A 24,622-nucleotide genomic window follows, 5' to 3' on the forward strand; every position below is an offset into this window, starting at 1 on the left:
AAAATGAACAAAGATACAATTTAGTTCTTCAAAAAAGGTCTAAAAATACCCAGCCCTCTGATGACATTGATGAAGGAAACTAATCAAGAAGGCACAGACGGTATTAGCTGTAGGGAAGACAGGGCCTCTGGTCTTGGACATGATGGAGCAGATGCGGCTCCCCCATTCTTCCTGCCGAGTCCAATGAAAAACTCAGGACATTAAATATGAAATAAAAGAAAGAAAGCCTGGGGAAGGGGAGAGAGGAAGGCAGGCTGGCTGCGGTGCTCAGGGTTTGAAGAATGACCCAGCAGTGAGCTCACCACTTGGTTTGTTTCTCTCCTATGTATTCCACATTGGTCACTGGGAAAGCCTGCAACCTAAAAGCACCACAGGGCACAAACAAGTCTCCAGAAGAGTCTGCTCCCCCTCCAGGCAGAGGACTGGGAACAGGAAAGCCAGCATGCCACAGAGCTTCTGACAATACCGGCCCTACTGCAGGCAGCGATGACGACAGGAAAGTCACACACACACACACACACACACACACACACACACACCTGCCCCTAATGGGGAACCTAGACTCCCACTCCTACCCAGCAGTATCAAGGCACCCCTCCCTCTGCCTAGGTACCTGCGAGACCAAGGGAGAGGCCTGGACCTCCACTCCAGTCTGTTGTAAACAAGGTGCCCCACATGGGGTCAGCAGAGGCCTGAGATTCATATAAGACAAGAGAGCTATATTAGGTACAGAATATCCTAACACTATACCCAAAATTTCCAGGATACAAATAAAAATCATTTATTGTTCCAAAAACTAGGAAAATCTCAACATGAAAAAGAAAAGAAAATCAACAAATGCTAAACACGGAGACGACAAAGGTGTCTGAATCCTCTGACAAGGATTTTAAAGCAACCACCGTAAAAATGCTTCATGAGCATTTATGAACGTGCTTGAACCAAATCTCTGAAGCTTCACAAAGAGACAGAAGATATGAAGAACAACAAACTCCCAAAAATCAGGCAAAATGAAACAGTCAACCTCAACATCTCTATACCCATTAAAGAAATGAATTTATAATACAAAGTTCCCGAAAAAGAAATCTCTAGGCCCAAATGGTTTCACTGGAGAATCTTAACATTTAAAGAAGAATGAACACCAACCTTAGACAATCTTTTAGAGAAAACTGAAGGAGAATTCTTCCCAGCTCATTTCGTGAGGTCACTATCACCCTGATGCCAAAACCAGAGATAAAGACAGTAGAGAAAAAGAAATTTACAGAGCAATTTGCCTTACGAACATAGACATGAATAAACTAAACTAATTTTTTATAATTGGAAAAATGAATCCAGCAATGTATAGAAGATTTACATACCATGACCAATCAGGATTTATCCAGGTATGCAAAGCTGGCTCCATATTAAAAAAAATCAAGCAATATAATCCACCATGTCTATAAACTAAAGTATGAAAACCATATGGTCATATTAATTGATGCATAAAAAGCATTTAACAAAATTCAACACTTATTCACAATAAAAAGTACCAGTGAATTAAGGATATAGGAAAATTCCCTCAATCTGATAAACAGCATCTACAAACAGCTAACATCATACCTAATGGTGACAGGCTGAATGCTTTACCCTACAGCTGGGAACAAGGCAAGGCTGTCCACAGTGACCACTCTTATCCAGCACACTGGGAGTTCCAGCCACTGCCATAGGCAAGAAGAACAAACCAGAGACCTATAGACCGGAAAAGAAGAAATAAAACTATCTCTCTTTGCAGATGGTAATTTTCTACGTAGAAAATCTCTAGGAATCTACAAAACAGAACAAACCTCCTAGCACTAATAAGTAAGTTCAGAAAGGCAGAATATAAGAGTAATACACAAAAATTAACTGCATTTCTAGATACAGTGAACACAAATAAACCAAAATTTAAAACACAGTATCATTTAAAATTATTCAAAATAAAATGAAATACTTAGTCATACACTCGACATGTACAGGAACTGTATGCTGAGAACTGTGAAATTCTGATGAAATAAATTAAAAAAAAACCAAATAAATGGAGAGACATACCATATCCATGGATTAGAAGACTCAACATAGTAAAAATATCACTTCTCTCCAAATTGATCTAAAGATTCAATACAAGTCCTATAAAAATCCCAGCGATGTTTTTTTGTAGACACAGACAAGCTTATTCAAAAATCTATATGGAAAGGCACAGACCCTCTTGTAGCCTCGAAAATCTTGGAGAAGGGGCACCTGGGTGGTTCAATCAGTTAAGCGTCTGACTTCAGCTCAGGTCATGATCTGGTTCATGAGCTCAGGTTCATGAGTTTGAGCCCCGAGTTGGGCTTTGTGCTGACAGCTCAGAGCCTGGAGCCTGCTTCGGATTCTGTGTCTCCCTCTCTCTCTGCCCCTCCCCCGTTTGCACACTGTCTCTCTCGCTTTCAAAAATGAACATTAAAACAATTTCTTTTTTTAAATCTTGGCGGATAAAAAAGAATAAAGCAAAAAGAATCACTCAATGCCATAATAAGCCTTACTTTGTAACTACAGTATTCAAAATAGTATGGACCAACAGAACAGAACAGAGAACCTAGATATAAACCCATCCAAATATGCCCAACTGATTTTTGACAAGGTGGAAAAACAATTCAATGGAGAAAAGGTAGTCTTTTCAACAAATGGTCCTGGGACAATCGGACAGGCAATGAAATGAACCTTGATCTAGGTCTCACACTTTAGACAAACACTAACTGAAAATGGATCATAGACTTAGAAATAAAACAAGAAACTAAAACTTTTAGAAAAAAATCACAGGAGGGGCGCCTGGGTGGCGCAGTCGGTTAAGCGTCCGACTTCAGCCAGGTCACCATCTCGCGGTCCGTGAGTTCGAGCCCCGCGTCAGGCTCTGGGCTGATGGCTCGGAGCCTGGAGCCTGTTTCCGATTCTGTGTCTCCCTCTCTCTCTGCCCCTCCCCCATTCATGCTCTGTCTCTCTCTGTCCCAAAAATAAAAAAAAATAAAAAACGTTGAAAAAAAAAAAGAAAAAAAATCACAGGATAAAAATCTTCAGAATCTAGGGTGAGCAGAGTTCTTAGCCTTGATGCAAAGGCATAATCTATGAAAGGGAAAATCAATAAATTGGGCTTAATGAAAATTAAAAACTTTTGCTATGCAAAATCCTGTTAAGAGAACGAAAAGACAAGCTATAAACGTGGAGAAAATATCTGAAAACCACATATTCAACAAAAGACTAGCATACAGAGTATATAAAGCATAGTCAAAACTCAACAGTAACATTTAAAAAAAATCAATTACAAGCTGGCAATACAGGCCTACCCCAAGAAACAAGAAAAATTTCAAATAAACAACCTAACCTTACACCTGAAGAAGCTAGAAAAACAACAGCAAATAAAACCTAACACCAGCAGAAGGAAGGAAATAATAAAGATAAGAGCAAAAATAAATGATACAGAAACTAAAACAAACAAACAAACAAACAATAGAACAGATCAATAAAACCAGGAGCTGGTTCTTTGAAAAAAATCAATAAAATTGATAAACCTCTAGCCAGACATACCAAGAAAAAAAAAAGAGAGAAAGGACTCAAATAAATAAAATCACAACCAACACCATAGAAATACAAATAATCCTAAGAGAATATTATGAAAAACTGTATGCCAACAAATTGGACAACCTGGAAGAAATGGATAAATTCCTAAAAATAAATAAACTACCAAAACTGAAACAGGAAGAAATAGAAAATTTGATCAGATCTATAGCCAGCAAAGAAACTGAGTCAGTAATAAAATAAAATAAAACAAAACAAAATAAACAAAATAAAACAAAACAAAATTTAAAAAACCCAGTGAGTTAAGCGTCCAAATCTTGATTTCAGCTCAGGTCATGATCTCATAGTCATGGGATAAAGCCCCACGATGGTGCTTGGATCCTCCCTCCCCCTCTCCCTCTGTCCCCGCCGCATGCACGCATGTGTGTGCATGCTCTCTCTCTCTCTCTCTCTCTCTCTCTCTCACTCTTACTCTCACTTTCACGCTCTCTCTCAAAAACAAACAAATGAAAACCCCAACAAACAAAAGTCCAAGACCAGATGGCTTCATAGGTAAATCTTAAAATATTTAAAGGAGAGTTAATACTTATTCTTCTCAAACTATTCCAAAAAGTAGAAAAGGAAGGGAAACTTCCAGATTCATTCTGAGGCCAGCATCACCCTGATACCAAACAAGACAAAGACACCACTCAAAAAGAGAACTACAGGCCAATATCTCTGATGAACACGGATGTCAAAACTCTTAATAAAATACTAACAAACCAAAGTCACTCACCGCAATCAGGCGGGATTTATTCCTGGGTTGCAAAGGTGGTTCAATATTTGCAAATCAATCAATGTGATACATCACATCAATAAGAGAAAGGTCATTTTCATAGACACAGAAAAAGCATGTGACAAAGTACAACACCCATTCGTGATAAAAACCCTCAGCAAAGTAGGGTTAGAGGGAACATAATAAAGGCCATCTACATCACCCCCAATGGGGAAAAACTGAGAGCTTTCTCCCTAAGGTCAGGAACACAACAGGGATGTCCACTCTCACCACTGTTGTTCAACGCAGTACTGGAGGTCCTAGCAACAGCAACCAGACAACAAGAAGAAATAAAAGGCATTCAAATTGATAAGGAAGAAGTAAAACTTTCACTACTTGCAGATGACATGATACTACATACAGAAAACCCGACAGACTCCACCAAAAAACCCACTACAACTGCTAAATGAATTCAGTAAAATCACAGGGTATGAAATCAATGTACAGAAATATGTTGCATTTCTATACATCAATAAGGAAGCAGCAGAAAGAGAAGTGAAGAAAACAATCCCATTGACAATTGCACCAAACTAGTAAGATACCTAGGAATAAACCTAGCCAAAGAGATGAAAGGCCTGTACTCTGAAAACTGTAATACACTGATTAAAGAAATTGAAGAAGACACAAAGAAATGGCAAGACGTTCTATGCTCATGGACTGGAAGAACAAATATTGTTACAATGTCTATACCATCCAAAGCAATCTACACATTTAATGTAATCCCAATCAAAATACCAATAACATTTTTCACAGAGCTAGAACAAACAATCCTAAAATTTGTATGGAACCACAAAAGACCCCGAGTAACCAAAGTAATCTTTAACAAGAAAAGCAAAGCTGGAGGCATCACAATTCAGGACTTCAAATTATATTACAAAGCTGTAGTCATCAAAACAGTGTGGTACTGGCACAAAAGTAGACACACGGATCAATAGAACAGGATAGAAAACCCAGAAATGAACCCACATGGTCAACTAATCTTCAACAAAGCAGGAAAAGACTATCCAATGGAAAAGGACCAGTCTCTTCAACAAATGGTGTTGGGAAAACTAGACAGCAACACGCAAAAGAATGAAATTAGACCACTTTCTTATACCATACACAAAAATGAATTCAGAACAGATTAAAGACCTAAATGTGAGACCTGAAACCATAAAAATCCTAGAAGAGAATATAGGCAGTAACTTCTCTGACATCAGCCATAACAACATTTTTCTGGATCTGTCCATCGAGGCAAGGGAAACAAAAGCAAAATTAAACTACTGACTACAGCAAAATGAAAAGCTTCTGCACAGGAAACAATCAACAAAACTAAGAGGCAACCTACAGAATAGGAGAAGATATTTGCAAATGACATACTGGATAAAAAGTTAGTATCCAAAGTCTATAAGGAACTTATCAAACTTAACACCCAAAAAACAAATAATCCAGTGAAGAAACGGGCAGAAGACATGAACAGCCACTTTTCCAAAGAAGACATCCAGATGGCCAACAGACTCATAAAAAGATGCTCAATGTCTCTCATCATCAGGGAAATACAAATCAAAACCACAATGTGATACCACCTCACACCGGTCAGAACAGCTAAAATTAACAACTCAGGAAACAACAGACGTTGGTGAGGATGTGGAAGAAGGGGAACCCTTTTGCACTGCTGGTGGGAATGCAAACTGGTGCGGCCACTCCAGCATGGAGGGTCCTCACAAAGTTAAAAATAGAACTACCTTATGATCCAGCAATCGCACTACTATTTACCCAAAGGATACAAGAACACCAATTCAAAGGGATACACGCACCCCAATGTTCATAGCAGCATTGTTTACAACAGCCAAACTACGGAAGCAGCCCAAGGGCCCACCAGCGGATGAATGGGTAGGAAGATGTGGTGTGTACACACAATGGAATATTATTCAGCAATTAAAAAAAAAAAAGAAATCTTGTCATTTGCAACGGCATGGATGGAGCTAGAGAGTATAAATGCTAAGCGAAATCAGTCGGAGAAAGACAAATGCCATATGGGCTCATCTATATGTGAAATTTAAGGAACAAAACAAACAAGCAAAGGGGAAAAGTATAAGAGAGAGACAAAGCAAGAAACAGACTCTTAATTATAGAGAACTGATGGTTACCAGAGAGGAGATGGGTGGAGGGAGAGGGGGGATTAAAAAAATCAATTAGAAAAGAAGGAAAAGTCATAACAGACTTGTCTTCCAAGAAAATATATGGATAAAAAATAAGTACAGGAAAGTATTGTTCAACATCACTAGCTATTAGGAAAATGTCAATTAAGACCACAAAGAGGTATCGCTACATACCTATCAGGATAACTTTGAAACATAGCGATCGTGCCGAATACTGGCAGGGAGGTGTAGAAACTGGATGTCCCCTACATTTCTGTAGAAGTGGGACACGGTACAGCCACTCTGGAAAAATCATTTTCTATAGAGTGAAAACGCACTCACTATAGAATCAGCGATTGTACTCTGGGGCATTTATGCCAGAGAACTAGAAACACGTTGACACGGAGGCCTGTCACGATGCCGCTTTATTTACAAAAGCCAATAAGTAGAAACAAGCCAAATGTCCTTCCGTGGGTGGGTGGTGAGACTGTGGTCCACCCAACACCATGGAATGTTACACAGTCATCAAAAGGAGCAAACCATCGATACCTGGCGCGCGCGCGCACACACACACACACACACACACACACTCACACACACAGCAACGGGGGACGGATCCGCAGGGCCTTGCGTGGAGTGAAAAAAGCCAATGTTAAGAGGGTGCAAACCGACTCCGTTTATAGGACATTTGGAAATGACATAATTATAAAGACTGAAAACTCATTCCTGATTTCCAGGGGGCAGAGATGGGAGTGCGGGGGAGGGTGAATATTTCAAGGCGCCCCGAGGCAGTTGCGAGTGGCGGTGAAGGGGGCGGTCCTGTATCCTAGACCTGCATCCCGGGGGTGGTGATGCAAACCCGGGCGCGGGTTGAAGCTGCATAGAATCCAACTGCTGCTACGACCGCTACTCAACTGCTACCGCTGTCGTTGCCGCTACAATCGCGGTTCCGCTGTTACAACTGCTCCTCCCGCTGCTGCTGCTGCCGCCGTTACTACCACCACTCTCAGCGCTGTGGTTACGACTACCACCGCTCCTACCACCATCCCCACTGCCGCCGCCGCCACGATCACTGCCGCTCCCGCTACCGCCAGTGCTGCTGTCAGTACCAATGTCATCACTCGTACCGTCACTGCGACCGCTACCATTACTCCCCTTACTCCTACTACCACTACACACAGCCAACGGAGTGCAGGTAGGAAGGGGTGAAATTGGAATCACGTTTGCAGTCTCATTAGGAGTGCTGCATCGGTGTCATTTTCCCGGTTTTGATACTGTGCTATAGTTATGTAAGATGCTACCAGTGGAAGAAGCTGGGCGAATGTTCCGGGAGACTGTACTATTTTTGCCACTTCCTACGAACCTGTGATTCTTTCAAAATAAAAGTTAAAAGTAACATTACAGAAAAGTTGAAAGAAAGCACAGAGAAATTCTAAAATAAAAAGCTACAACACCTAAAGTTTCAAACCCAGCGAGGAAGTTTAACAACGGAACCGCGTACGACCGAAGAGAATTCATGAGCTGGAAACTAAGCCACAGGAGATGGTCCGAAACGTACGACACGAAGAAACAGACGGGCCGTGCGGGAGACGAGAGACGAGAGACGGCTCCTACTGCGCAGGCAGCTGACCTACTTCCCGTCGGGCTCCAAGGAGGGGGGGCCTGGCGCCCGGGCTCCATCTAAAGAGGCAGAGCTGGTGAAGGACACCAAACCCGCACGCTCGGGGACCTAGCCCATCCCAAGCAAGACTCACAGAGCAACTCACACTAGTCACATCATAATAAAACCTCAAGAAAACAAAGACAAAGAAGAGAACTTAAAATCAAACAAAGAAATAAATGAGATGATTTTCAAAGGAGCAGTAGTTACACCGAAGACTTCCATTTCAACAATAAGCAGGGTTACCAGAACAGAACTGAATTAGAGCTACAGTGTGCTAGAAAATCACTGTCCATTTTGAGTTCTTTGCTACATGTAATCATCCTTCACAAATGAAGGTGACTGAAAGCGTTTCCAGGGTCGGAAAACGGGGACCCTCGTCTTCAGGGGACCCACTCTAAAGTCAATTATAAAGGATGCCGTTCGGGCAGAAGGAAAATGGTCTCAGAAAGAATACTGGATTTGCAGGAAGAAATAATAGAATAAAAATTATAAAAATGTGAATGTAAGGAAATGAATATCAACCATGTAGGGCACTAATAATGATTTGTTATTTATTTAATTAATTATCAAGTCTCCTGGGACTTAAATATACGTCAAAATTCACTACCATGGTCATGGCAACAGTTAGTTTTTTTCTTTCAGTTTTCTAAATTCCTTAAAAATTCCCCTATATAGCCACAAGATTAACAGAAAAACCCCCGAGACCTCTTCAGTAGAACCGGATGTCAAGGGGTCTGTCAGACTCCAAGAACGGGGGTAGATGTGGCCCGAACACAGCAGCAGAGTTCACGCGAAGCACCAGATGAACCGTGTTTGTGGTAAACAGACGCTAAGCGGGGAACGGTCCTTCGAGCCGCAGAACTCAGAAATTCCCTAACAGATATTAACCCTCCACAAAGAAATAGAGACTCACACTAGGTGGGAATCGAGGTGAATATTCTGAGAGCAAATGGAGAAACCCCAGGAAGCATGTGCTGACTCGAGTCCCCAAGTTCCAGGCAAGTGAAAACAAAGAGCGAAAGAAAGGAGGGAGGGAGGGGAGGCAGGAAGGAGCAAGGAACCATTTAGGAGCTTGTAGGAAATTTAAACAGTGCTGAGGGCTCCAAGTCCTCAGGAATCTCAGAAATATACAACGATATTCACTGTTGGACAGAGAACCATCTGGAATTAGAACATCTCAAGGTGAAATGACAAGAAAACAGCAAGATACCAAAAGGTGGCTGATAGAGCTCAGGAATAAACTCGAAGGTTTTTCAGAAGTGAGAAGCACTTCTGAACATAGAGAACAGAAACAAGGAAAGAAAATGAAACAGATGTGCAGGAAGAAGATTCAAGAAGACACGACAGACACAACACCTGGGCAAGAGAGAGCCAGGGTACGTGTGTAAGTGCAACCCGCTGCGTCTTCACGCATACGCGTGTACGTTCCAAACACGCCTGAAATAAAAGAGAGTCTGAATCGACTTCGTGATTGCTCACACTGTGTTACTGAAATTCAGGCCTGAGCAAATAGCAGCAAGTCGCATGTTAAATTAGGTATTAGAGACGAAGTCTTTGGGGGCATCGGGAGCAAAAGGTCCCACATGCTTCTAATGAAAAGAACACCCGAGGGAGGTCAGACTTCTCAACAGCAATTGCAGAAGTAAAGCAACCTTCTTAAGACACTAAGGTGAAAAAAATATAAGCAAAACCATTTATGCAGCTAAACGACACTTGCATGGTAAAGGCCACAGATAGGACAACAGGAATACGCGGGGACACGGGAGACATCTTCCTGGGGAAGAACATCTGGGATTTCTACTGCGAAGAACCGAACAGGGTGGGTTTCGGCCAACCACAAAACACGTGGAGAAATTTCGTCATAAGATTCGGTGACAAGCAGCAGATATATTTAACTCCAGAACCAGGACTAAATGACACAATTCATGGTGAATGACACAAAATGGTGTGTAAATGTTACATGTGCTGGAGATTGGAGATAAAGAATCGATAAGGCTGATAAAGTAGGAGCAGAGGTGGGAGGGTAAGCGGGGGGAGGCTTACAGCCACCAAGAGGGAGGAACCTGGCAGCACATGAAACGCTGGGAGAGGTCTGGAGGGAGGGTAAGAGGCTTCCCGCTACCCATACGCTTGCTCGTGAGAGCACATCAACACACACGCACACACACAAGAAAAGAAAAAAGAGGGATTTTTGTGAATTTTACAGATAATAGTATAAAGCCAAGGAAAATATAAACTCTCCTAAAAATCAAAAGAAATACACAGATATACTTGTATATGTATTTTACACATAAATATATTCATATTTTACTTATATTTTCAAAAAGAAATAATGGACGGCCGTGTCTGGCCTGGCCTCTCTCTGCTGCCTCGCCCTCCCGCGCAGGTGCCGGCACACTGGGCTTTCACTTGGCGCTCCAGGTTTGCTGTGAGTGTGCCCTCCACCACCCCCCGTCCTGCTTTGCGCCTCTTTAAGGAAACCTTTGCGGTGGCTGTCTCCGGAACACACTATGAGAGACCATCTCTGCTTTTTAAAAACAGGGTTTCCTTTGGAGCCCGTGGCCCATTTTGCTCACAGTTTTCTCTTTCATCTGTGCAAAGTTTCAGAGATGCTGTTACTTCGAGCTCTGTGCCCACAAGCTCTCTTGCTCAACCCGCGGGACTCTGTGACCGAGCGAAGGACAGGGCCGCTACGGGCGCGCTCCGCAGAGACGCCACCCGTCAGGCACGTCCTTAGCAGACACTAACCAGACTGCGCTGGAGGGCAGCCAAGAGCCTGGCCCCAGAGCTATCACCCCTGCCCGCCGACTGGACCACGGCCAGCGCCCGGCAGTCTGCATGACCTGGGAGATGTCCGGCTCGGCACAGACCCTGGCTAACAGAAAAGCAAAGCCTTTCCATCCTTAGCGGTGACTTACAGTGAGCGATACGCCAAGGGAGCGGCAGCACCTTGTGCCCGGCAGTGTGACGTCGGGGACACGCTCCGGATGCACCAGGACCGGCCGGCCCAGAGGAAGAAGCCCTCAGCGGGGTCCTCACCGCTTCCCTCCGTCTCAGGACCCGTGGCTTCAGGCCTCCTCAGGGGAAAGGGCGCTGTAAAGATCACCAACCTCTGAGAGCCAGGGACATGGGTCCGCCTCTGCACCGAGGGCGAGGACAGTCCCCACTCCCTCTGCTCACCAACCACGTCCTGGCGCGGCCTGGGCCTTCCCCGCGTGTGGGCTTTTACTCTGATGCCCAGAGTGTGTCTGCCTAGTGTGAGCGGACTGATCCACATGGTCTGAATTTGTTTCCAACATTTAAAAATCAGACATCGTATTCAAATTTCACTTTCTGACTTTAAATAGGGAGCAGAAGCCCCGCAGCACTGGGCCTGCAGGCCCGGCAAACATCAGGTGCTCCTACACCCTGGGGCGGTTTCCCCCTCAGGGACAGAGGCCACCTGCTCCTAGATCGCCTGCCGGCGCTCAGCACCCCTCTGCCCTGGACCTCTGTCCCCACGTGTTGCGTCCACGTTGATAGCCAAACACGCCAGGCTTTGGCACCCCAGTTGTGAGTCCTCATGAGTCCTAGAGAGTCCTGGAGAAAGAGATGTGGCTCCTGCCAGGAGCAGCTCTGGCCCCGGGGCCCCTCCCTCCCTCACTTCATGTCCCCCAGCTCAGGCCACAGCCGAACCCGCCGGAGTCTGGGTGAATAAGCTGCCAGAGGCCAAAGTGAAAAGTAAAAAAAAAAATGGACCGAGCTTGTACAAGCATATACAAGTAGCAGTTTTACTACATTTTTGAAGTTTTCAGGCTGTAGCATCAGACGGCCTAGAAAATAACCATGCCTGTGGCATTTCCTTCTCTATAACAATGTCCTTCACTGGACCGATGATCTAAGGGTTCTTCCCGCCTGCGACACTATATTACTTCACGAGAGAAGCGCACGAACATTATGGATGTTGAGGGTAAATGATAACTCTATTCACGCGTGATAACCTCACTGCCAAGTTGGCTTAAAACGGCAGCTCCAGGCGTGGGGCACCGCGGACACGCTGAGGGCCTCAAGAGCCCCTTGGCCTCTGTCTGTGGGACGGGACGGCCACTCTGGCCGGCGCCTGCAAGGCCTGGGCGAGACCCCGGGCAGCACGTGCTCGACACACCTGCCCCACAGCGAGTCCCGCTGGCGCGAGTTCCCGTTAGACTCCACCTGGCCCCTTAGGTTCTCATCCTGTCCCCAGAATACTCGATGGCCTGAGGAACCGCCACGGACGGCTGGGGGCCATGACTCGCCCTGGACTGTGACACGTGCCAGGGGTACGAGCAAGAGTCGCTGCGAGGCTGAAGGTGGCTGATCCCCCGGAGCTGAAGTTCTGATGGGCCATCATGTCTCCAAGCTTGTAAAAAAAGATATCATTCAGGGTGAGAAACGGGTTATTTAGAAGATTCTGCTTCGACTTCCACGTTACTTACAAGCAGACTTTCAGCGACCAGCCTACCATCTGTATCCATAGAAAACTCTCTGATTTGCCTGAAGTTAATTTTGTAAGCGGGAGTAACTCGACAAGTTAAGTTTACTAATCAATCAGTTCTGCCAAACTTTGTAAAATGAAACATGACTCCAGAACATATCTGGCCCTTCCCTTCTCTGAACAGATCTAACAGAGGTAAATACAAACCCCCGTCTCTCGGGCAGAGCCGGGCACTTCGCACTCAGGGGCGCGTCGGCCTCGCGGGCCACGGGCCACGGGCCACGCAACGTTGAACAACAGCCGAGAGGACCAGAGGGCTGTCTGCACTCCAGAAAGGCCGAGCCGGGCCTTTACTAACAGCGCTTCCGGCAGTGGCAGAAACGTCCATGGTTCGCTTTGCAGGGATGAGAGGAAAAGTGGGCCAGGACCGTGAGACAGGCTCCAAGACCCCACGGGATGGGCCCAGACACAAGGGAGCCCGTGTGATGGGAGATTTGTCACAAAGGGGCAAGCCCCAGCATCACCTGGACAGACTCCTCGGGGGAGCCTCCTTTCGAGGCTGCAGGAAGGCCTTTCTGTGAAGCCACGAGGCTGGGATGGGGGGCTGGGGGGGGGGGAACCTCACTCCCAGGAGAAGACACTGCAGGGGTGGGGGAGACTCGGCTTGGCACCTGGATGGCAACAGGGAGGGGTTGCTGAGGTGGCGGGCCCAGGAAGGCGGGCCACCCGAGAAGGGCGGAAGGCACCCCCGGATTCCTGTACTGCAGTGATCAAGCAGATGGGGATTAGGCTCCTTTGAGTCCTTTCCCTTTTGTTAAGCCTAGTCGTGAAATATTTGCAGCATCTTAATGGTGGCTTGTAAAAGTTATTAGCATACCATACTCCCAAATCATTAATTATGTTGTTTCACTAAAAATGTGACTTACATAACTGTCAAAGAACAGGCATTTATTTTCACAAGCAGTGTGGGGAGCCACCCTGGCCTGGCTGTCTCCACTGGGGACAGGCTGTCCTGTCCCCCTGTGCTCTCCCCCAGCGAGGGGCTTGAGCCCCAGTACCTCAGGGGACGCATCCCCGGGCTGTTCCCAGCAGCACAGTCTGGAGGTTCCTGCCCCAGCCTTCCCGTTCCCTCCACCCCAAACTCTGAGTGACCCTGGTGTCAGTGGGCCTGCACAGGTCCTCTTGAAGCATAGTGACAAGCCTGCTTGGTATTGCTGCAGAGCCTCGGGAAAGCCATGTGTTCCAGAACCTTCGGGGAGGGGGGCTCGGAGGAGGTACCCAGAGTCCGCATGGAAAGGGGGGCTCTGATAAGCTGGCATCGCTTCGGGTGGGGCTGGTGGGCCCAGGCTCGCAGGGTCCTCACGGCCCACATTTACGCAGATGCTACAGGGCTGTGTGTGGCATGGGTGTGGCTGTCTGTCTCCAACAAAGTGCTGATCTGAGCCCTGGGGACAGTGTGGATCACAGCTGGGTTCGTGGGCATGGGCACACCCAGAAAGAGCCCAGGGACACAGAAGTCCCAGAGCTCGGGATGGTGCCTGGGGCTGGAGCCCCCCACTTGTCAGAGAAGCCTGCCTCCTGGAGCACAGGGGGCGCGATGCTGCTGGGCAGACGGGGATGGACAAGGGCCCAGAGACAACAGGGGACCATGAAGCAACTATGAGACACGCCTGAGGCCACAGCTGGGAGCCTGACTCAAGCCCCTGAGGCCTTGCTTGCTGTCGTCCCCCCCCAACCAGTGCTCCCTGCACCATGGAGCTGTCTTCCTTCTGCTGGAGCTCATCCCCGGCACATGGCTTGCTGCCCACGGCCCAAGACACAGCTCAGCCACTGCTTCCCTGGCTCCCCAGCAGCCTCGCAGGCTGCCACCACTGCAGTCAGCACACAGAGGCCGTGTCTCTGCCCACCTGTCCCCCTCCTCTAAATGCTGAGTGCACCATGTCCCCACTGCCTAAGGTAACTCCAAGCCTGGAGTAAAGCCATAATGCACTTATTCTGGATGAGTAAGAATATAAGGAGATGAGGAATCACAGTAAGAGGTCTGGTGCACCCTGACAGCGGGGCGAGGCCCACACAGCGTCCCAGGCAGGCCACGTGGCTGGTAAGGAACGAACCTCTGGACCCTCTCTTCATGGCCTGCCCGACGTGCCCCGGGACCCCCAAGGCGCCCTGACCAGGGCCATCGCTCCCCCTGGCAGGGGCAAAGCTGTAGAAGGGGCTGGGCCCTCTCTTCCGACACCCAGAGGGAAGGCCAGAGTCAAGCGGGGCTAATGGTGGCCAGCGGCCTCCCCAGAGTCAGACCCAAGATGCCCTGCCCCGTCCTAGTGCTGGCAACATATACGCAGACAGCCTTCCAGCCGACAGCCGAGGGCCTGCTCAGAGGAGGTGGGCAGGCCCCAAACGGGGGCTCAGGGAGGGCAGAAGCGATGGAGGATGGAGGGCGAGGGGCCAAAGGACGGCAGACGGATTTTCTCTGCGCCAGACAGACATCGTGCCTTCCGGTCAGAGCGCCTGCGTGTGCTCAGCGCAGCCTCGTTCCTCCCTCGGGCTCACACTACTTCCTGGCCCACCGTGTCACACTTCGCCATGCACTTGCTCTACCCAACCAAAGGTGAGCAGAGGTGGCGCGGTCACCTCTCGGCCCCAGTGACAAACATCCCGATGATGCCCAGCAGGGAGAAGCTGACCCAAGATGGGCGGCCCAGGTGGCCCGTGAGGGCCATGGAAACCAGAGACTCACGGGGCCCCACAGAACAGCCCAGGCCATGCCGACCATTACGGAAGCCTCTGGGGGCTGGGAGGCCACCACAGCAGTGGGCGGGAGTGACGGCGGAGGCTGGGATGACCAGAGCGCACACAGACGACAGGCAGGGTTACTGCGGTTACTGCGCACGGGAGCAGAGGCGGACGATTTCTGAACGAGATGGCGGCTGCAGGCAGAGTGAAGGGGACACTCACTGCAGAGGCTGTGTTTGAGAAGGTACAAGAAAGAGAGGAAGGAAACCAGGGGGGAGTCAGGGGTGGGCTAGTGTGAGCGGGGATGAGAAGGACAGAAGGAGGCTGATGTCACAGAGGAGGGTGGGAGCAGCCTCCGGTCCCCACAACCAGGAGGGCAGTGGTCCTCAACACTCTTAGTCTCCAGACTCCTTTGGTCTCATAAAAATCGGTGTGGACGCCAACGTGCTTTTGTTTATGTGGGTCGTATCTATCATTATTTACCTTATTAGAAATAAAAACTAAGAACTTTAAATATTTTATTAATTCACTCGTAAGGATAATAATCAGCTCAATACAAGTTAATAAAAGTTAACTTCATGAACGATAACAATATTTTCCAAAACAACTAAAAAGAAGCATGGCACTGTTTCACATTTTTGTCAGTCTCTCTTTTTTTTTAATGTTTATTCGTTTTTGAAAGACAGAGAAAGAGGACGAGCAGGAGAGAGGCAGAGAGAGAGACACACACAGAATCCGAAGCAGGCTCCAGGCTCCAAGCTGTCAGCACAGAGCCCGACGTGGGGCTCTAAACCAGGAACCATGGGATCATGACCTGAGCCGAAGTCGGACGCTTAACCGACTGAGCCACCCAGGCGCCCTTTTGTCAGTCTCTTTAATGCCTGACTGAAGAGAAGACAGCTGCGTTCTTGTATCTGCTTCTGCGTTTAATCTGTTAGGATACGTTCATTTTGGCTGAAATGTGTGAAACCCACTGGCCCCCACACATGCAGCCAGAAAAGGGAGAGGTATTTCCACAGCCTTTTCAAACAACTGGGGACATTCTTCTTTGCCACGGCACCAAAACTCAACAGTGGTAACTGCTTAAAGGTCAGCTGAGAAGTGCAATCTGAAAACCACACGACCACTTCAAGGAACTTCCTGACTCTATTTAAAACTCTATTTAAAAAGCCATTGGCCCACCCTAAATGTTGAATACAACTTTAGCCATGCATGATTTTTGTTTCAAACAGTGGTCATTTGGAGAATACTGGTTCAGTGAGTTACACACATCTTCCGGATACTGACTCATTTTACTACCCAACGTAAAAAACAAACCACATTTGTTACTGTCATCACCAAGTTCATCGGAAAAGTCTTACATCTTAGAGAGCTGTGAACAGCGGCAGATATAAGTTTTGGAACATTCTAACTTTTGCTTGAGAGCTCAAAGGTCATCGCTGATGGCAACAAACACCTCAGTTGCTTTCCCTGAAGCGACGGGCCAATGACAGTCATTTCTGAGAAAACGTCTGCCAAATACCCAGTCTAAACAACCGTCCGCCAGTCCACGAGCATGAAAGCATGTGGACACAATAAATGGTGTCTGAACCAAGGCGGGCATCGCTCACAATGGGGCCCCGGGGCGATTCCGGATTCCCTCTCTCACTACCCACAGTGTTGAAGGCTCAGTGAGTAACTCCTGTTTCACCGAGGACATCACTGAGTGTGGCTGGCTTTTGACTTTGAGCACAAGTGAGTCTGGCTAAGAGTACAGTGGCCAGCAGTAGAGTCCGCCATCAGCTCAAAAGCCACACAGCGAGAAGTCAAGGTCACAGATCAGGAGGACTATGAAAACGGTCAATTTTAACCTCACAGATGCCCTGAAAAGGTCGCAGGACCCCAACAGGGGTCCACAGAACATTCTCTAAGGACCACGGCAGTCGAAGGTAAAGCCGGGACTGCCTTTGAGTAACAGACACTTGTTGAAATTTAACTTTATCACCGGGGCGAAGGGAGCAGAAGGCCAACACACACAGTCTGCCAGCGGGCCGTAACAAAGTAGCCCAGAGGGGGCGGCTTCCACGGCGGACGCTGCCTCTTCCCAGCGCTGGAGGCTAGACGTCCCAGGTCAAGGTGCTGGCAAGGCTGGCTCTTCCCGAGGCCTCTCTCCTGGCCGTGTACGTGGCCATCTTCTCCCTGTGTTCTCACACGGTCGTCCCTCTGTGCGTGCCTTGTGTCCCGATCTCTTCCTATTAAGACACCAGTCCTACTGGATCAGGCCACCCAAGACCTCAATTAACCCCTTAAAGGCCTCATCTCCAGACACAGTCACATTGAGGGGATGGGCTTCAGTCTATGAATTTGGGGGTAAAACAAATCAGTCCACGACACCCTCTATCCAAACTGCTGCCAAACACTCCCATTGGGAAGTGGGGGAGGCTGAAGGCTGGAGCTTCCCGATGGAGCTTTCGAGGCCCCAGGTGCCAGCAATTCAGTCTAGAGGGAGACGTGCCACCAAAAGTACTCGGAGTGTGGCCACCGGCACACGCAGGCTGCTGTGTGAGGGGCCGGAAGGTGGAGTTTGTGCCACACCGGCACGGGGGCCGATGAGGAGCAGCGGCCGTCAGACCTGGGAGGGGCAGGCGCAGGCTGGGAAAGCCACCCAGGCCCCAAGGGGCACATACTCCTCAGGGCCCTCTTCACAGAGACCCCTGGAACAAGGAAGGGTGTGCAGACTGCAAAAACACAGCCTGGCCCAGCACGTGGTCTCACACAGAAGTTTTACCGGCGTGTAGCCGCGCCCGTGCCCGTGAACCGTCTGTGGCTGCTTTCTCTCTACGATGTAGAGGCTGGGTAGTCAGTCCAGGCACGGCTCACAAAGCCTAAGATATTTACTCTCTGGCCTTTTACAGAAATGCCCACCTGCTCGACGGGTCTGAGAACTGGGGCCGGGCTTGCAGGCCCACTGGGGTCTCCTGCCCCAGCTTCATCAGAAAGGGGGCTTGTTTGAGGCCTTGCACACTGACCCACCCGTGTCCAGCAGGGTGGACAGGGTGGTCAGCAACTCCTGGGGCTTTAGGTCTCCAGAGCGAGAAGAGGCAGATCGGGGGCTAGCGAGGAAACAGGAAGAGATCCTGGCCATTCAGTCCTGGCCATTCAGTCTGGGCCACGGATGGACAGTTTGGTCATCTCGGGCAGGGCCCGTTTTGCAGAGGTAAAGGGGTGGAGTGAACGGTGGTGAGCAGAGAGGCTGTATCATCTACTGCTCCTGTCCCCGCGACAATGCTACACAGGCCAAGCCCAGAGATCAGGCCTGGCCATGTCATGTCTCCCGCGGGAGGAAGTCCTACCGGCCCGTGCACAGCTCTCCTGCTCTCTTCCTCCTGCTGTGACGTGACAATATTCCAGAGACAGGCTGCACCATTAGCCTGGGACGGGGGGAGAAGTCGACACAGAAAGGCCTCAGCTGACCCAAATGACTAAAAAATAAACTTTGAATGTATAAGCCGCTGAGATTTGAGGACCCTTTGTTCCTGCAGCTCATCCAAGACCCTGCGAAGTCCCCACCGTGCTTGTCGGTGTGGTCCCCAGACTGGGAGCGGGAGCGATGCGAGCTTTAGCCCAGCCTTGCCACCCAGTTGCTCAAATTCCTACTTTCTTTTAGTTAGTGTGAGGTCTGGTCGTTTCCTCCATCCCTTTCATTTTGAACTTTCTGGATCATTTACTTAAAGTGTCTTATAAAGAGAACGTCACTAGGCTTGTCTAGGACCAAATCTGAGTCTTTTTGTTTCACAGGTTAATTGGGGTATAGCATAAAATTGCATGTATTTAAAGTATACAATTTGAGTTTTTAAACTGCATTTATTGTGTTTTTCAGTTCCAAAATTTTAATTTAGCACCTCACCAGAGAAGACATACAGACGTCACACGTCATCAGGGAAACGAAAATGAAAACGACAATGATGTCACCGTGCACCCGTGAGAACGGCCACAACCCGGAACCCCGACAACACGAATCGCTGGCGGGGACGTGGAGCAAAAGGAACGCTCCCTCACTGCTGGCGGGAAAGCAGAGAGGGGCAGCCGCCGCGGAGGAAGGTTTGCCGGTTTCTTACAAAACCGAACACCCTCTGACCATGCGACCCAGTGGTCGTGCTCCTTGAGGTCTACCCAGAGGAGGTGAACGTTCACGTCCACACGACAACCCGCAGGCGGATGTTTACGGCAGCTTTATTCATAACTGCCAGACCTTGGAAGCAACCAAGGTGCCCTTCGGGAGGTGATGGGCAAACACACGGGTGCGTCCAGACGACGGGATGGTATTCGGCGCTAAGAAGGAGCGGGCCGTCACGCCACGAAGACACGGAGGGTGCGCAGGTGCATCTCACTAAGAGACAGCAGCCAATCTGAAAAGGCTGCATCCTGTACGATTCTATCTGTGCGACGTTCTGGAAAAGGCGGGACCATGGAGGCAACAGCAAGGTCAGGGGTTGCCAGAGGTAGTGGGGGTGATGTGGATAAATGGATAGAATGCGGAGGCCTTTAGGGCAGTGAAAACACTCCCTCCTCATTACAACACCGTGACGGTGGACAGCTGTCATTACACATTTGTCCAAACCCACACAACACGCACCACTAAGAGCGAGTCCAGTGGAAACTACGAACTCTGGGTGATGAGGTGTCAGTGCAGGTTCACAGACAGTAACACACACACAGCTCAGGTGCAGGCTGTTGACAGTGGGGGAGGCTGTGTGTCGGTGGGGGGGGGGATGGGGGGGTTGGGGTGGGAAATCTCAGCACTTTCCCTTGAATTTTGCTGTGAACCTAAAAGTAGTCTGAAAAAATTAACTCTTAATAAAAAATAAATTCAACTTGGTTCTTCCTTACAACTTCTATTTCTTTGCTGAAACTTTCTAGTTTTTCATTTGTTACAAGTGTTTGCAATTGCCTATAAAGCATTTTTATAAAGACTTCCTTAAGCCTTGTCACATAACTTCAACATAAATTTGTCATCTCAGTGTTGGTGTCTGTTGATCGTCTTTGTCACTCAAGTTGAGATCTTCCTGGTTGTATGTAGAATGGCTTTTGGATGAAATCTGGACACTCTGTATTAATTTATTAACCTCTGCATTTTATTTATTTATTTATGTATGTATGTATTTATTTATTTATTTGAAAGCGAGCTCAAGCAGGGGAGGAGCAGAGAGGGAGAGAAAGAATCCCAAGCAGACTTTGCACTGACAGCCCGGAGGGTCAAACTCACAGACCGTGAGATCATGACCTGAGCCAATATCAAGAGCCGGATCCTAAAGGACTGAGCCACCCAAGCGCCCCTCGATTTCCTTTAAATCTTGTGTTTGCTCTGAACTCCTTGGACACCAATGCAGCATGGAAAGGGCAGAAGACAAGGTTCTCCCCCCGGGCCTCCGCCGATAGCAAGTATGGGCCCCTTTACTCGTGGGCTGCTGGGGAAGCGCCTGTCCACACTGACCGGGCAGTAGGGGGTCTTCAAGGGCCCAGAGGGATGGAAGCACAGACCCACCCCCCACCCCCTGCCTGTCTGACACCAGCGCGGTGGGGGCTGGAGTGACTGTTACAGTCTGGCCAGGCTGCTCACAGCTTTGGGGGCTGTCTGGCCCCAGTCGAATGCTTCTTGTTTGAAGGGTTCTGTCTGGCCAGGCTGGTTTGCTTAGAGAGCTCGGTTTACTTGAATTTTGTTTTTGTTCTGACTTGGGTCTGCACCTATTGGTGTTCTAGGTTTCTGACTTGTCCGGCCTCCAGTCCAGGATGGCTGAGGCGAACGGAAACGCCAGGGGACTCATCACCATGCCCTCCCTCGGTTCTCTCCACCTTTTGGAGTGTCTTATGCTTGTTTTGTGTGTAACGTCCAGGGTTTGGGCTGCGTTCAGCTCCTGTGTCTTCTGGGAAGCAGGAGTCTGCTGACCTACTTTATGTCCCTATAGATCAGCTTACACTCCCAGGGTGTCCTATTTATCTCCAACACTAGAGTGCGTGTACTCACTCTTCCCTGTGACGTGAGAGGACCCCCCCCCCCCACGCCCCAACACAGACACCCCTTCGTGGGCGTGCCAGCCGAGACACTCGGACAGTGAGGTGGGGAGTCCAAGCCTCCCCTTGTGCTTCCTGCCATCTCAGACTTCCCTCTGAAATCCTACTGAAACCCCAAAAGAAAGGCAGACAAAAGGTATGGCCTGCACCACCCCTGAAAGATAAAGAAGGGCACCCCCTACTCCCTCAGGGACCCTCACCAACGGTGACCCTGGACTGCAGTCCGGCAGGACAGACCCCACCTTCCGAGAGTCCGCAGTCCCAGGATGGGTGTGTGTTCAGGGCCACGGCCCCCCCACGAGAGCAGCACACCCTGCTGACTTCTGCCACCCTGCCCACGAGAAGGGAGGGTCATGCCCTGTCCCTCACCACCTTTCCTCCTGTCCCAAGTCGCAGAGCCTCTGAAACAGGGGAGGGGGCCGGGCTCCAAAGCAGCCGGTGTCCCAGTGAACACAGACGCAACACGTCTTTGTCTGGACTCTGCAATGACTCATCCCGGCTGCCACTTCAGAGTCGCTGGGGGCCCTCGGACCTCAGGGGGACCCCACCAAAACCATCAGTGCGAACCCAAAGTGAGCCCCGCATCGGATCTGTAACAGCTGCTGGACCCGTGTGCACCCGGGATGGGGGGCAGGGCTGAGGAGGCCACCTGGCCTCGGACATTCCCAGGCATCAGAGATGCCTCCTCTTGGGTCGCCCGCCTGTGAAATTCGGGGCTTGGACGTTTGGACGTCTGCACGTTTCCGTAGGAGAAGTGCGTTCCTTTCTGATTGCACTCAGACCCAAACACACAGCCCTGAGGCAGCCCCTCAGGAAGTTCAGATCTTTATGGCTGGGGACAGTCTGCTCTCTTTTGAATTTTATTTATTTATTTATTTATTTATTTATTTATTTATTTATTTAGAGACAGAGTGCAAGCGGGGGAGGGACAGAGAGAGAGAGGGAGACACAAAATTGGAAGCAGGTTCCAGGCTCCGAGCTGCCCACACAGAGCCCTACGCGGGGCTTGAACCCACACACTGCGAGATCATGACTTGAGCCGAAGTCCGACACTTAACTGACTGAGCCGCCCAGGTGCCCCTAGTCTGCTCTCTTTTGATGGCCCCTGAAACCTGCACCATTTCCTTGAGGCCCCTCCTACAGACACGGGGTCATCTGTGTTCTTGCAGAAGTGACAGGCTGAATGGACCAGGAGGTGGTGGCAGGTGCGAACTGACCACGGGACGAAGCAGCGGGCCCAGCGGGGCGGCCGGCCCCTGCCCCACCCCACGCCCACGCAGGCCATGAAGACAGAGCCCAGGCAGGGAGGGGAGTGCTCACTGCCGGTCGTAGCGGCAATGGGGCTTTATTGCACGAAGCCAGGCCCCTCGGTGATGCGTCGCCATGAAGAAGCAAACCTGGTTTGAAAAATCTGACTGCGGGACATATGGATGCCATAATGGGGCTCTCTGCTTCCATGACAGTTTGAGAACTCTGGATGTGGCTGAACGCCCTCAGACTCCCTCAGAGAATACAAAGACAGTGGGAAAAAAGGAAACAAGAGATTCAAAAAGTGTAGGGAGAATCTGAGTGTTCGAAGCCCCAGATGCTCGTAAACTGACCTGCGGTTCAGATCAGCGATCTCGGGAAATGTCTAAAATATTTGAGAGAAAGAATGAGGGACGTGGGGCTGGGGGAAGGTGGAATGAGGGGCTTGCCAAATCGTCTCCCCCGAAATAATGACAAAACTAGACCAAAGTGTCAAAAGTAACCATTTCAGGGTGCTGGAAATTAACCAAAGGCATATAAAAAAAACTGAGAAGCATTTCTTCCAGAAAGCCTACGGCACCTCGGACCCTATGGCCAACGGGGGCGCCTTTCTGCCACGTGTGCAGGGTGCAACCACGGACTGTCCCGGGTGGGGACAAGCTTGCCCACACCACCCACCCCTAGGAATTCAGCCTTTTTTAACAATAAAAATGGGAGCACTGAGCAGAGAGCTCGCACAAAACTCAGAAGAGTTCCTGCATTCGGCCGTATCTGACAATCCGACGCGGTCACGGCACCGGCAGGTGGCTCCAGTGATCCCAGGCCACAACCAGCCTGTTCTGGTCTGCGTGTGTGCGCATCCGTGCACGGACGCGTGTGCGTGTACAGGTGTGTGTGGCGTGTGCACGCGGTGGCGGCGTAACTCTGTGCGATGAAACCCACGGAGAAACCAGGTGCGGGAAGAGCTCACTGGTGAGCCGTGGCTGCTCCCAGACAAGCCCCTGTAGGGGCAGCGACAAATCCTATCGCCTCCTCAGAGTGATGGGTCACAGAGCGTGCAGGCAGTGGGTCACCGGAAAGGTGGTTCTTTTCGGTGAAAAGGAAATTTCAATCTGTCAGCAGCAATCCAACTGCGGGGAAACACAAAATCAAGCAGCCAGGTAGTCCCAGCCATGCGGTTTGCTGCTACTCTGTCGATGCTGAGCCCATGGACCACACTCTGGGCCCCTCGGCCTGACTGCTGGCCTGGCCTCTGCTCTGCAGCCACCTGGCCACAGCCGGGGGCTCGAGGCACCGCGATGCAAAGAGCTCAGCGGAACCAAGCAGGGGGAAGCTGACGTGACAGCAAGGGTCACCGGGAAGCTGACAGTCACCGCTTAACACAGGTGCTGGCACAGTTAGTTTTAGACCAAAAAGTAAAAAACTTGAAGACTGATTCCACACTCACACACAATCCCGAAACAGAGTCTAGAAAACAAAACTGTTTCTACCTGACTCCTCAAGTGTGGGCTGCACCTAGCGCCGTCCTACCAAGAGGACGGCGTGGAAGGGCAGCAAAGAACAGCAGCTGTGGAGCAGGGAAACCGGACAGGCAGGACCCCGGCCAGCTGCTCAAGGTCAACGTCGAAAGGGACGAGCCACATTGAGAGCGTGCACCCCGGATGTGACGAACACGGCACTTCCCCCCTGCCGTGGTCTTCCCGGAAACGAGCCACGCTCCGGGTCTAAGCCGGAGACAAATGTCAGGTAAATCCCAAGAGAGCGACATCTACAAAATCCCTGACCCGTGCTCCTCCAAACGGTCAAGCTCATCCAAAACCAGGCGCGTCTAAGCAACTGTCAGTGAAGAAGACCCTGAAGAGCCTGAGGGTTAAATGTAACACGTGTCCTGGATGAGATTCCGAGACAGAAGAAGGACGTTAGGTAAAAACGGAGGAAATCTGTACGCAGTGTGGGTTGTAGTTAATGAC

At 49.4% G+C, this 24,622-nt stretch overlaps 1 protein-coding gene across 19 annotated transcripts in view; it reads right to left on the reverse strand.

Annotated features, from left to right (window-relative positions):
* The window catches only part of PCBP3 (poly(rC) binding protein 3), a 273,850-nt gene that overhangs the window by 73,655 nt on the left and 175,573 nt on the right, over window positions 1–24,622 (reverse strand). For 2 of the 19 annotated variants that reach the window (XM_053902944.1, XM_019434662.2), the window contains exon 1: window positions 8,003–8,018. The exons of the other annotated variants lie outside the window; for them this stretch is intronic. The gene's annotated coding sequence lies outside the window, so the exon portion shown is untranslated. Of the gene's footprint in view, window positions 1–8,002; window positions 8,019–24,622 lie in introns of those variants that run through there. 19 annotated transcript variants of the gene reach the window in all.

The sequence above is a fragment of the Panthera pardus genome, unplaced genomic scaffold, assembly GCF_024362965.1.
Source record: "Panthera pardus isolate Hobbes unplaced genomic scaffold, ASM2436296v1 HiC_scaffold_16, whole genome shotgun sequence".
Taxonomy (NCBI): Eukaryota; Metazoa; Chordata; class Mammalia; order Carnivora; family Felidae; genus Panthera; species Panthera pardus.